Source organism: Pseudophryne corroboree, chromosome 6 (genome assembly GCF_028390025.1).
Source record: "Pseudophryne corroboree isolate aPseCor3 chromosome 6, aPseCor3.hap2, whole genome shotgun sequence".
Lineage (NCBI taxonomy): Eukaryota > Metazoa > Chordata > Amphibia > Anura > Myobatrachidae > Pseudophryne > Pseudophryne corroboree.
The window spans coordinates 95,415,516-95,430,060 of record NC_086449.1 but is presented as its reverse complement, the minus strand read 5'-3'; positions in this window follow the sequence as shown (position 1 = coordinate 95,430,060).

Sequence of the window (14,545 nt, the reverse complement as noted above, 5' to 3'; positions counted from 1 at the left end):
CCCCCATACAGTAAGATCTATTAATAGAATCATGATATCAATTTTGGGGTCCAATACGAAAGACACGACCCAATGAGTCTATCAATATTTTCAAGTGTGCAGATATAACTCTCTTTCCTATCCAAATTGTAGGCTTTTCACCAGATGTGGCAATGTATCGTTGGTTTGTCACCAGATGTGGCTCTGTATCATATGCTTATCTCCAGATGTGACTCTGTATCATAGGCTTGTCACCAGATGCGGCTCTGCATTATAGGCTTATCACCAGATGTGGCTCTGTATGAGGCGCTTATCACCAGATGTGGCTCTGTATCATAGGCTTATCACCAGATCTGGCTCTGTATCATAGGCTTGTCACCAGATGTGTCTCTATATCGTAGGCTTGTCACCAGATGTGGCTCTGTATCATTTGCTTATCACCAAATGTTGCTCTGTATCATATGCTCATCACCAGATGTGGCTCTGTATCATAGGCCTGTTACCATATGTGGCTCTATATCGTAGGCTTGTCACCAGATGTGGCTCTGTATCATTTGCTTATCACCAGATGTTGCTCTGTATCATATGCTTATCACCAGACGTGGCTCTGTATCATAGGCTTGTCACCAGATGTGGCTCTGCATCATAGGCTTGTCACCAGATGTGGCTCTGCATCATAGGCTTGTCACCAGATGTGGCTTTGTATTGTATGCTTATCACCTGATGTTGCTCTGTATCATATGCTTATCACCAGATGTTGCTCTGTATCATATGCTTATCACCTGATGTTGGTCTGTATCATATGATTATCACCAGATGTGGCTCTGTATCATAGGCTTGTCACCAGATGTGGCTCTGTATCATATGCTTATATCCAGATGTTGCTCTGTATTGTATGCTTATCACCTGATGTTGCTCTGTATCATATGCTTATCACCAGATGTTGCTCTGTATCATATGCTTATCACCAGATGTGGCTCTGTATCATAGGCTTGTCACCAGATGTTGGTCTGTATCATATAATTATCACCAGATGTGGCTCTGTATCATAGGCTTGTCACCAGATGTTGCTCTGTATCATATGCTTATCACCAGACGTGGATCTGTATCATAGGCTTGTCACCAGATGTGGCTCTGTATTGTATGCTTATCACCTGATGGTTTTGCATTCAGGACTAAAGTGGCACAATTGCTGCAGTAGCAGAAAGTGACCTGTGTCTTCAGGTAATTACAGTATTTGCTGGCGTATAAGACTACTTTTTTGCCCTGAAAAACATGCCTCCAAGTGGGGGGGTCGTCTTATACGCTGGGCGCACTTCAGTTGGGATAGACATAGCTGCCATAGTGGCCTTTCGATACTCGCCCGGTGCCCATAGTGGCCTCCTGATGCCCGCCCACCTCATTCTACATACCATCCAGTATCGCGCGGTATCCAGTGCGGCCGCAGCGGGTCACTAGTGCCAATTACAGGGAGATGCAGGGACTGGCCGGAGGCGCTGCGGTCGCGTTGTGGCCGTACAATGGTGACAATGACAGGTACTGTAATGGCACTAATACTAATACTAATGGCACTCATGTGAAACCGGTAACAATAAATGAACACAGGGGTATACTTTTATACATTTTACAACTTTCTCCTCACCCCCTCCCCCCTTCTTATGCATACCTTGATAAATACTCCCTATCCAAATCTCTTATCAGGTCATAATATACAGTATGTCACAAATCTGATGTTCTTTTACGTTTTATTTGGTGTGTGGAAGGGGGTAGTCTTATACGGCGAGTATATAACAAACTCTATATTTTGAGTGGAAATGTTGGGGGTCGTCTTATACGCCCAGTCGTCTTATACGCCGGCAAATATACAAAATTATATATGAAAAACAATCGCTCTGAAAGTGATATTGACCTTTTTTTTTAAAATTACTTGAGGGCATGTTGCATATAAACACACACACACACACACACACGCACACACACACACACACACACACACACACACACACACACACACATACTTGTTTTTGTGACCTCATCGGGACCCATGTATGGAACATCCCTCACGGGGACACCATTTCCCTTACCCCTGGAAGGGCCCAGCCTGGAGCCTGTGTAAGGGGACAGAGGGTGCGGGCGGGCGCGGCCTGGGAGGGGACCATGGGGACATAATATATGGATCAATTTATGTGTGACACCCTCGCCCCAGGTGGCCACCGGGTGCAATGGCACCCACATTTTGTTATGTATTGATTTATTTATTCATTTATTTATTTGTGTATGTATGCATGTGTTTGTTTACTTATTTTTTATTTATTTATTTAGTTCATGTTCTTTCTCATTATCGCAGTTATTCTGTTCTTTATGTAGAATTTAATTGAAAGCCAGTTCCGAGCCTTCAGTGCTTGGGTTTCAGCCCCTAGGCACGCATCACAATCCTTCTTGCCCGGAACCTTGCAGGAGTGGATGAACCGCATCATGTGTCTTTCAACGGCTCTGACTTCCGCTGGGGTCCATGGTTTTCTCTTAGCACCTCTGCTGTCACCTATGTGGAAGAGGAAAGGTCAGTCACCCTGCAAAGTCATCACCAGCCAAGGCCACCCCCCCACCAACCCCCCCCCCCCCCCCCCCACCAGCATGGAAGGTTGTACCCACCTTTAGGAATGGCCCCCTCCACTGCCACACTGTTTGCTTCTTTCTCGGTGTGCACCACTGTCAACTCACTGGCTTGCCTCTCTGGCTCATCCCCAGAGTCATCACTTGCCACCTGGATTGGTTCTGGAAATAGAGAAAGACAGTAAACCCCGTCACACCAGCCCACTTACAGTGTCAGTCCCTGGAGACACTCGTCCAGTGATACTTACCATCTGGATCAATGGAGATCTCCTCCAGACTTCGGCCCCTGAACTCAGCCATTCTCCCTTGCTCCAGGGCCACAAAGAGCTTGCTTAACTTGGCCAGCTGCAGGGTACCTTCTGGAAGATGGTAATACTGTCGATGCACCCGTATGTCATGTCCGAGGAAATCGGTTAGCTGGTCCATCTCGGTGTCGCTTAGGTTGAGGACCCTGGAAAGGGTGGCTACATGCTTCCGGAGGCGGGTGGAGGACAGTGCTTCGGGATGCTTGGCCCCACACTCCCGGGCATAGAGATGAATGCAGTTGGATCCCCTGAAGTGTGATAAGGCGGCTGGCCTGGCAAACATGTAGAAATTGTCAGGGGTGACACCACACTCTGCCCTCTTCTCGGTCAGGAGCTCCATGGCTTTCTGCATGCATGGGGATAACAGGACGGGAACCTTCCTGCCTCTTTTACCAGGTATCTCAATACGGGTGAAGTGGTGACAGAGAGCCTTCTCCATCTCCGAGAGGGCCTGGGCCACGTCACCCTGCAGGTCGGCTGTGTGCCGTGATTCAAATGAGGATAGCCGCATCTTGGACACTTCACCTTCCCTCCTGCGGTTGAAGAGGATCAACTGTGTGAGGGTGACCTTGGCCAGCATTGACCACTGCTTTGCAGAAGGGTGGGCAGATAACCCATCCAAGTACTCCCACTGCCGGTCAAGGAGGTACAGGTTCAATCGCTTCACGTCGTCAATGAAGGGTAGGAGGAGTGGGGCATTCCATTTTATCTCTCGTAGGGTCTTCAGGGCAGCAGTTGAGATGAGCTCACTCCACCTCGCCTCGTACAGTTTCCTGAAGCTCCGTGCGCTCTCCACTGTCAAGGCACTGCCCTCCATCAGCGCCTGGCATTCAACCATGGCGGAAATCTTTTGCAAGCTGTGGCCCACCTTCAGGGCCAGCGAGCGGACCCTATAGGTGTTGGTCTTGTCATCGTAGCCAGCCAGGCTCCTGACGGCATGCACCACATGGAAAAAGTTGGGAGGGCGGATGAAATCTTCCATGCTCCGCAATGGAGTGACCTTCATCGCATGCAGCAGGAGACGACCCACCTCTCGGAGATTCTGGCGGATGTACTCGTGCTTGCCGACATCAGACCCCAGTCGGTTGTAGAGGTGCTGCCCGAACTGCATGATGCAGCTGTCCCCCTTGATCACAGGTACCACATCATCATAATTCATTTGGCTCAACAACTTCCACAGGCCGGTGCCATCACCTGGCGGAACGGGTGTGGCGTAAGTGCACAGGGACTGGACCCGAGTTCTACCAGGTTTGGGGTGGCCACCCCTTTTTCGAAGAGGGCACCTCTTCACATGTCGCCACAGGTGTCGCCTGGAGAACAGACCTTGGCAGTGCATGAAATCTTGGGGAGCTGCTGCTTTGGCCGGCTGCTTGCAAGGTAGTAGGACACCGCTGCCCTCGCGTAGAACACCGATATTATGTGCAAAGTTCCCCCGGTGGCGAATTAGGTCCAGCTGCACTGACCTTTCCCTGGAGTTCTTGTCAAAGCTCAGTGCCCTTGCTACCTCTGGCTCACTGCGGTGGACGGCTTCCACGTGCCTCGCAATTTTGGAATATGGCCTCTCACACCATAGGCAGAAGTTTTTCTTCTTGTTATATGTTCTGGAACCATCCCCTTTTTGGGTAAGAACCTGGACTGACACACCGTGATGTGTCCATCGGTTCAGGCCGCCATCCTTGGAGGAAGCCTCGGCTTCTTCCAGCGCCTGTCTCCTGTGAAAAGATATCTCTTCCCCGCTGCTGTCATTTGAACTGCTCAACTCAGATGAGTCGGGGAGATAGTCTTCATCACTGCCATCTGTTTTACTGTCTGCCCCATCCGCGTTCATTGTCTTAAGGAAACAAGCCAGGGACTTCCGGGAGTGGAAAACAGACCGAGGATTTCTGGGAGTGAGAGATATATAATGGTGAACTTCTGGGGGTGGGAGACAAACCAAGGACTTCTGGGAGTGTGTGATGCTGTGTGCTTTGACCCTACGCAGTTTAAAAAAAAAAAAAAAAGTGCAGCTGGGTTGTCCAATATCCCCATCCACTGCTGCAGCACAAGGGGTAAAAAAAAAAAAATAAAAAACGCAAAACCAAAACGAACCCCCCCTAATAAAAACACACACAAAAGTACACAAAAACAAACAATTTTTCAAACCACAAAAAGGACTCCCCAAAATAAACAGTACGGGAAAAATACCTTGGCCGGCAGCGGGGTTTGTCCAGTATCCCCATCCGCCACTGCAGTGCATGGGGCAAGAACAAGACCCCCCCACAAAAAAAATACAAAAAACAAAAGAAAAACAACCCCCCCCCAAAAAGACCTCCCAAATAAACAGTACTGGAAAAATACCTTGTCCGGCAGTGGGGTTTGTCCAGTATCCCCATCTGCCACTGCAGTGCCTGCGGCAAGAACAAGACCCCCCCCCCCCCAAAAAAAAAACAAAAACAAAAAAAAACATACTCCGAAACACCCAAAAACAAACAGACACCCCAAAATAAACAAGAACAAAGCACCCCCCAAAAAAAAGCCCCCCCCAAAAAAACTAAAGAAAAACAACATACACAAAAACACCCAAAAACAAACAGACCCCCCCAAAAAAAACAGTAATGGAAAAATACCTTGTCCGGCAGTGGGGTTTGTCCAGTATCCCCATCTGCCACTGCAGTGCCTGGGGCAAGAACAAGCACCCCCCCCAAAAAAAAACCCCGAAAAACAACACACCCCAAAACAAACAGACCCCCCCAAAATAAAATAGAACAAAGCACCCCCCCAAACCCCCCCCCCCAAAAAACAAACAAAAGAAAAACAACATACACAAAAACACCCAAAAACAAACAGACACCCCCCCCCCCCCATATAAACAGTACTGGAAAAATACCTTGTCCGGCAGTGGGGTTTGTCCAGTATCCCCATCCACCACTGCAGTGCCTGGGGCAGGAACAAGACACCCCCCTCAAAAAACAAACAAAAAAAAACAAAAGAAAAACAACACACCCAAAAACAAACAGACCCCCCAAAATAAACAAGACCAAAGCACCCCCCCAAAAAAACCCCCCCAAAAAACAAAAGAAAAACAACACAAACAAAAACTCCCAAAAACAAACAGACCCCCCAAAATAAACAGTACGGGAAAAATACATTGGCTGGCAGCGGGGTTTGTCCAATATCCCCATCCGCTACTGCAGTGCATGGGGCAAGAACAAGACCCCCCCACAAAAAAAAGAAAAAAAGAAAAGAAAAGAAAAACACCCCACCCAAAAAAAAGACCCCCCAAATAAACAGTACTGGAAAAATACCTTGTCCGGCAGTGGGGTTTGTCCAGTATCCCAATCCGCCACTGCAGTGCCTGGGGCAAGAACAAGACCACCCCCCCAAAAAAAACCACCCAAAAACAAAAGAAAAACAACACACCCAAAAACACCCAATACCAAACAGACCCCCCCCCCCCCAAAAAAAATAAACAAGAACAAAGCACTCCCCCCTTTTCCCCCTCCCAAACCCCCCCCCAAACAAATCCCAAATCAAAAGAAAAACCACATACACCCAAAAACAAACAAACCCCCCCTCCAAAAAAAAAAAACCAGCACGGGAAAAATACCTGTGGCGGCGTCGGGAATGCCAAGAATCCCCATCCGCTGACGCTGCAGCGCCTGCGTAGAGAACCCCCCCCCCAAAAAAAAAAACAACAACAAAAAAAAACCATGGGCCGACAGCAGGTGTGTCCAGCCCATGGGAGGGGGGGGGGGGGGGGAATAAAAACCTTCCCCCAATAATCCCCCCCAAAAAATGGGGAAAAAAATCCAAATGCTGGGGCTGTCCAGTATCTGCATTCCGCCAATGACCCGCCGGCCGGCGGGTGTTCCCCGGCTGTTCAGCCCTGGGGAAGGGGCAGCCTGCCTCCGACTATTAAGCCCGGAGAGCGGGGGCTCGGGACGAATATTAAGCCCTGGGAGGGACCAGCCACTAGGGATGGGAGGACCAGGGGAAAGGCCCCTCCGACGACCCACCCCGCCGGCGGAGGCGCTGACCCTCGTACCGAACCGATTGTCCCCGGCCAAGTCCCCGGGACGGGACACTGCGCGCGCCGCCGGCCCCGCCGGCCGGCGTGTGGTCCCCGGCTGTTCAGCCCTGGGGAAGGGGCAGCCGGCCCCCGACTATTAAGCCCGGAGAGCGGGGGCTCCGGCCGAATATTAAGCCCAGGGAGGGACAAGCCACCGGGGACGGGAGGACCAGGGGAGAGGCTCCTCCGCCGACCCACACGGCCGGCGGAGGCGCTGGCACTCGTGCCGAACGAATTGTCCCCGGCCAAGTCCCCGGAACGGGACACCGCACGCGCCGCCGGCCCCCGACTATTAAGCCCAAAGAGCAGTTGCTCCGGCCGAATATTAAGCCCAGGGAGGGACCAGCCACCGGGGACGGGAGGACCAGGGGAGAGGCCACTCCGCCAACCCACCCGGCCGGCGGAGGCGCTGGCCCTCGTGCCAAACGGATTGTCCCCGGCCAAGTCCCCGGGACGGGACACTGCTCGCGCCGGCGGGTAGTCCCCGGCTGTTCAGCCCTGGGGAAGGGGCAGCCGGCCCCCGACTATTAAGCCCAGAGAGCGGGGGCTCCGGCCGAATATTAAGCCCAGGGAGGGACCAGCCACCGGGGATGGGAGGACCAGGGGAGAGGCCCCTCCGCCGACCCACCCGGCCGGCGGAGGCGCTGGCCCTCGTGCCAAACGGATTGTCCCCGGCCCCGCTGCCAGGCAGGTAGTCTCCGGCTGTCCAGCCCTGGGGAAGGGGCAGCCGGCCCCCGACTATTAAGCCCGGAGAGCGGGGGTTCCGGCCGAATATTAAGCCCAGGGAGGGACCAGCCACCGGGGACGGGAGGACCAGGGGAGAGGCCCCTCCGCCGACCCACCCGGCTGGCGGAGGTGCTGTCCCTCGTGCCAAACGGATTGTCCCCGGCCAAGTACCTGGGACGGTACACTGCTCGCGCCGCCGCCCGGTGGGTAGTCACCGGCTGTTAAGCCCTGGGGAAGGGGCAGCCGGCCCCCGACTATTAAGCCCAGAGAGCGGGGGGCTCCGGACAAATATTAAGCCCAGGGAGGGACCAGCCACCGGGGACGGGAGGAGCAGGGGAGAGGCCCCTCCGCCGACCCACCCGGCCGGCGGAGGCGCTGGCCCTCGTGCCAAACGGATTGTCCCCGGCAAAGTCCCTGGGACGGGACACTGCTCGCGCCGCCGGCCGCGCCGCCAGGCAGGTAGTCTCCGGCTGTCCAGCCCTGGGGAAGGGGCAGCCGGCCCCCGACTATTAAGCCCGGAGAGCGGGGGTTCCGGCAGAATATTAAGCCCAGGGAGGGACCAGCCACCGGGGACGGGAGGACCAGGGGAGAGGCCCCTCCGCCGACCCACCCGGCTGGCGGAGGTGCTGTCCCTCGTGCGAACGGATTGTCCCCGGCCAAGTCCCTGGGACGGTACACTGCTCGCGCCGCCGCCCCGCCGCCCGGTGGGTAGTCACCGGCTGTTCAGCCCTGGGGAAGGGGCAGCCGGCACCCGACTATTAAGCCCAGAGAGCGGGGGGCTCCGGACGAATATTAAGCCCAGGGAGGGACCAGCCACTTGGGACGGAGGACCAGGGGAGAGGCCCCTCCGCCGACCCACCCGGCCGGCGGAGGCGCTGGCCCTCGTGCCAAACGGATTGTCCCCGGCCAAGTCCCCGGGACGGGACACTGCTCGCGCCGCCGCCCGGCGGGTAGTCCCCGGCTGTTCAGCCCTGGGGAAGGGGCAGCCGGCCCTCGACTATTAAGCCCGGAGAGCGGGGGCACCGGCCAAATATTAAGCCCAGGGAGGGACCAGCCACCGGGGACGGGAGGACCAGAGGAGAGGCCCCTCCGCCGACCCACTCGGCCGGTGGAGGCGCTGGCCCTCGTGCCGAATGAATTGTCCCCGGCCAAGTCCCTGGGACTGGACACTGCATGCGCCGCCGGCCCCCGACTATTAAGCCCAGAGAGCGGGGGCTCCGGCCGAATATTAAGCCCAGGGAGGGACCAGCCACCGGGGACGGGAGGACCAGGGGAGAGGCCCCTCCGCCGACCCACCTGGCCGGCGGAGGCGCTGGCCCTCGTGCCGAACGGATTGTCCACGGCCAAGTCCCCGGGACGGGACACGGCTCGCGCCGCCGCCCGGCGGGTAGTACCCGGCTGTTCAGCCCTGGGGATGGGGCAGCCGGCCCCCGACTATTAAGCCCGGAGAGCGGGGGCTCCGGCCGAATATTAAGCCCAGGGAGGGACCAGCCACCGGGGACGGGAGGACCAGGGGAGAGGCCCCTCCGCCGACCCACCCGGCCGGCGGAGGCGCTGGCCCTCGTGCCGAACGGATTGTCCCCAGCCAAGTCCCCGGGACGGGACACTGCTCGCGCCGCCGCCCCCGCCGCCCGGCGGGTAGTACCCGGCTGTTCAGCCCTGGGGATGGGGCAGCCGGCCCCCGACTATTAAGCCCGGAGAGCGGGGGCTCCGGCCGAATATTAAGCCCAGGGAGGGACCAGCCACCGGGGACGGGAGGACCAGGGGATAGGCCCCTCCGCCGACCCACCTGGCCGGCGGAGGCGTTGACCCTCGTGCCGAACGGGTTGTCCCTGGCCAAGTCCCCGAGACGGGACACTGCACGCGCCGCCGGCCACCGACTATTAAGCCCAGAGAGCGGGGGCTCCGGCCGAATATTAAGCCCTGGGAGGGACCAGCCACCGGGGGTGGGAGGACCAGGGGAGAGGCCCCTCCGCCGACCCACCCGGCCGGCGGAGGCGCTGGCCCGCGTGCCGAATGAATTGTCCCCGGCCAAGTCCCTGGGACTGGACACTGCATGCGCCGCCGGCCCCCGACTATTAAGCCCGGAGAGCGGGGGCTCCGGCCGAATATTAAGCCCAGGGAGGGACCAGCCACCGGGGACGGGAGGACCAGGGGAGAGGCCCCTCCGCCGACCCACCCGGCCGGCGGAGGCGCTGGCCCTCGTGCCGAACGGATTGTCCCCGGCCAAGTCCCCGGGACGGGACACTGCTCGCGCCGCCGCCCCCGCCGCCCGGCGGGTAGTACCCGGCTGTTCAGCCCTGGGGATGGGGCAGCCGGCCCCCAACTATTAAGCCCGGAGAGCGGGGGCTCCGGCCGAATATTAAGCCCAGGGAGGGACCAGCCACCGGGGACGGGAGGACCAGGGGATAGGCCCCTCCGCCGACCCACCTGGCCGGCGGAGGCGTTGACCCTCATGCCGAACGGGTTGTCCCTGGCCAAGTCCCCGAGACTGGACACTGCACGCGCCGCCGGCCACCGACTATTAAGCCCAGAGAGCGGGGGCTCCGGCCGAATATTAAGCCCTGGGAGGGACCAGCCACCGGGGATGGGAGGACCAGGGGAGAGGCCCCTCCGCCGACCCTCCCGGCCGGCGGAGGCGCTGGCCCGCGTGCCAAACACATTGTCCCCGGCCATGTCCCCGGGACGGGACACTGCTCGCGCCGCCGCCCCCGCCGCCCAGCGGGTAGTCCCCGGCTGTTCAGCCCTTGGGAAGGGGCAGCTGGCCCCCGACTATTAAGCCCGGAGAGCGGGGGCTCCGGCCGAATATTAAGCCCAGGGAGCGACCAGCCACCGGGGACGGGAGGACCAGGGGAGAGGCCCCTCCGCCGACCCACCCCGCCGGCGGAGGCGCTGGCCCTCGTGCCGAACGGATTGTCCCCGGCCAAGTCCCCGGGATGGGACACTGCTCGCGCCGCCGCCCCCGCCGCCCGGCGGGTAGTACCCGGCTGTTCAGCCCTGGGGATGGGGCAGCCGGCCCCCAACTATTAAGCCCGGAGAGCGCGGGCTCCGGCCGAATATTAAGCCCAGGGAGGGACCAGCCACCGGGGACGGGAGGACCAGGGGATAGGCCCCTCCGCCGACCCACCTGGCCGGCGGAGGCGTTGACCCTCGTGCCGAACGGGTTGTCCCTGGCCAAGTCCCCGAGACTGGACACTGCACGCGCCGCCGGCCACCGACTATTAAGCCCAGAGAGCGGGGGCTCCGGCCGAATATTAAGCCCTGGGAGGGACCAGCCACCGGGGATGGGAGGACCAGGGGAGAGGCCCCTCCGCCGACCCTCCCGGCCGGCGGAGGCGCTGGCCCGCGTGCCAAACACATTGTCCCCGGCCATGTCCCCGGGACGGGACACTGCTCGCGCCGCCGCCCCCGCCGCCCAGCGGGTAGTCCCCGGCTGTTCAGCCCTTGGGAAGGGGCAGCTGGCCCCCGACTATTAAGCCCGGAGAGCGGGGGCTCCGGCCGAATATTAAGCCCAGGGAGCGACCAGCCACCGGGGACGGGAGGACCAGGGGAGAGGCCCCTCCGCCGACCCACCCCGCCGGCGGAGGCGCTGGCCCTCGTGCCGAACGGATTGTCCCCGGCCAAGTCCCCGGGATGGGACACTGCTCGCGCCGCCGCCCCCGCCGCCCGGCGGGTAGTACCCGGCTGTTCAGCCCTGGGGATGGGGCAGCCGGCCCCCAACTATTAAGCCCGGAGAGCGCGGGCTCCGGCCGAATATTAAGCCCAGGGAGGGACCAGCCACCGGGGACGGGAGGACCAGGGGATAGGCCCCTCCGCCGACCCACCTGGCCGGCGGAGGCGTTGACCCTCGTGCCGAACGGGTTGTCCCTGGCCAAGTCCCCGAGACTGGACACTGCACGCGCCGCCGGCCACCGACTATTAAGCCCAGAGAGCGGGGGCTCCGGCCGAATATTAAGCCCTGGGAGGGACCAGCCACCGGGGATGGGAGGACCAGGGGAGAGGCCCCTCCGCCGACCCACCCGGCCGGCGGAGGCGCTGGCCCGCGTGCCAAACAGATTGTCCCCGGCCAAGTCCCCGGGACGGGACACTGCTCGCGCCGCCGCCCCCGCCGCCCGGCGGGTAGTCCCCGGCTGTTCAGCCCTTGGGAAGGGGCAGCCGGCCCCCGACTATTAAGCCCGGAGAGCGGGGGCTCCGGCCGAATAATATTTAGCCCAGGGAGCGACCAGCCACCGGGGACGGGAGGACCAGGGGAGAGGCCCCTCCGCCGACCCACCCCGCCGGCGGAGGCGCTGACCCTCGTGCCGAACGAATTGTCCCCGGCCAAGTCCCCAGGACGGGACACTGCTCGCGCCGCAGGCGAGCAAGAAGCTTCGGGTGCGAGGGCACGGGATGCCCCAAATGCCCACCCCAGCAGTCAGCCAAATTTTGACTGATTTCGTGGCGTTTGGTCATAATATCAGAGATGGTAGCTCAGGCTCCTCTAGTTTCTCAGCTTTACACGTGCAGCAAATGTCTGATCTTATAGTTACTCTCTTATAGAGAATTTCAATAGTGACAACACATTATCAGTAGGCCGACACAAACCTTACCACCAGCGCCCAATATCTCAACCTGACACCAAAGTGAGAAATGATGACAGCGGACCCCCCCCCACCTCCAAGGTGAAGGGGGTTACGAAAACCTCGCACAGCGATAACGTTCTACCATGGCCAATAAGTAAAGGAACCAGCAAACCTCAGAACCCTGCAGTCACCATCACCAACCTGCAGGGCCTGTCACGCACCCCACCACCTAAGTGGGGAAAGCAGTAGCTATCACTCCTCTCCAGAATAGAGAGGAGTACGGCCAACCTCAATCGAGAGCCCCCTACCGTGCCACTCACCCACAAGCAGGCATCGGGGAATCCAGCAGCCCTCTGGATCCTGCAGTGATGTGGGAGGAAGCTTCAGATGGGGCAGAGGAGCGGCCAGTGGAGGTGACACCTCCGGCCAACATCACAGCCCTGCGGAGCCTATCCCGCACCCCCACCGCCTAAGGGGGACGAGAGTGGTTATCACCCCACCTCTGAGATGGAATAGGAACTGACAACCTCCCGTGACAGCCCCCAGCCATACCGCTCACTCAGCCTCGAGCAAGCATCGGGGAATCCGGCAGCCCTCCGGATCCTGCAGTGATGCGGGGGGAGACTGCAGGCGGTGCAACGGCCAGTGGAGGATACCCCTCCAGCCGACATCACCACCCTGCGGAGCCTGTCCCGCACACCGCCACCTATGGTGGACGAGGGTGGCTGTTACCTCCCCCACTCCGGGATGGAGGGGGGGGGGCAGACATCCTCAATCCATCCCCGACCCGTGCCGCTCGGCCGTCAGCAAGCATTGGGGAATCCGGCAGCCCTCCGGATCCTGCGGTGATGTGTGGGGAGGCTGCAGACAGGACAGAGGAGCGGCCGGTGGAGGTGACACCTCCGGCCGACATCACCGCCTTGCAGAGCCTGTCCCGCACCCCCACCGCCTAAGGGGGGACGAGGGTGGTTATCACCCCACCTCCAAGATGGAATAGGAACTGACAACCTCCCGCGACAGCCCCCAGCCATACCGCTCACTCAGCCTCGAGCAAGCATCAGGGAATCCGGCAGCCCTCCGGATCCTGCAGTGATGCGGGGGGAGACTGCAGGCGGTGCAACGGCCAGTGGAGGATACCCCTCCAGCCGACATCACCGCCCTGCGGAGCCTGTCCCGCACCCCGCCGCCTGAGGTGGACGAGGGTGGCTGTCACCTCCCCCCCTCCGGGATGGAGGGGGGGCAGACATCCTCAATCCATCCCCGACCCGTGCCGCTCGGCCGCCAGCAAGCATTGGGGAATCCGGCAGCCCTCCGGATCCTGCGGTGATGCGGGGAGAGGCTGCAGACAGGGCGGAGCAGCGACCGGTGGAGTTGACCCCTCCGGCCGACATCACCGCCCTGCGGAGCCTGTCCCGCACCCCGCCGCCTAAGGTGGACGAGGGTGGCTGACACCTCCCCCCACTCCGGGATGGAGGGGGGGCAGACATACTCAATCCGTCCCCGACCCGTGCCGCTCGGCCACCAGCAAGCATTGGGGAATCCGGCAGCCCTCCGGATCCTGCGGTGATGCGGGGGGAGGCTGCAGACAGGGCGGAGCAGCGACCGGTGGAGTTGACCCCTCCGGCCGACATCACCGCCCTGCGAAGCCTGTCCCGCACCCCGCCGCCTAAGGTGGACGAGGGTGGCTGTCACCTCCCCCCCTTCCGGGATGGAGGGGCGGCAGACATCCTCAATCCATCCCCGACCCGTGCCGCTTGGCCTCCAGCAAGCATTGGGGAATCCGGCAGCCCTCCGGATCCTGCGGTGATGCGGGGGAAGACTGCAGACAAGGGAGAGGAGCAGCCGGTGGAGGTGACACCTCCGGCCAACATCACCACCCTGCAGAGCCTGTCCCGCACCCCTGCCACCTAAGGTGGACGAGGGTGGTTATCAACCCCACTCCACAATGGAGGGGGACCTGAAAACCTCCCGCAGCAGCCCCCAGCTGTGCCACTCAGCTGAGGGCAAGCATTTGGGGTTACAGCAGCCCTCCAGATTCTGCGTTGATGCGGAAGGCTACTGGCAGGATCAACAAGGTAGCTCTCAGTAGCCAGCGGTGACAGGGGGTGAGCCAGCCACCATCTCGAAAGCAGCAGGAAACCCCACAGAGAAGAAGGAGCCACACACCAAGCAGGCACCAGCAAGAGGAGTAGGCCCGGTGGATGGCCATCAGTGCGGGCCAAGTGAGTAGTTCAGAGTCAGATGGACAGTGGGGCCCGCTCTGCGTGGTGCCCAGGCACCAGTGCACATTGAACAGCCCCCAGATAAAGGGG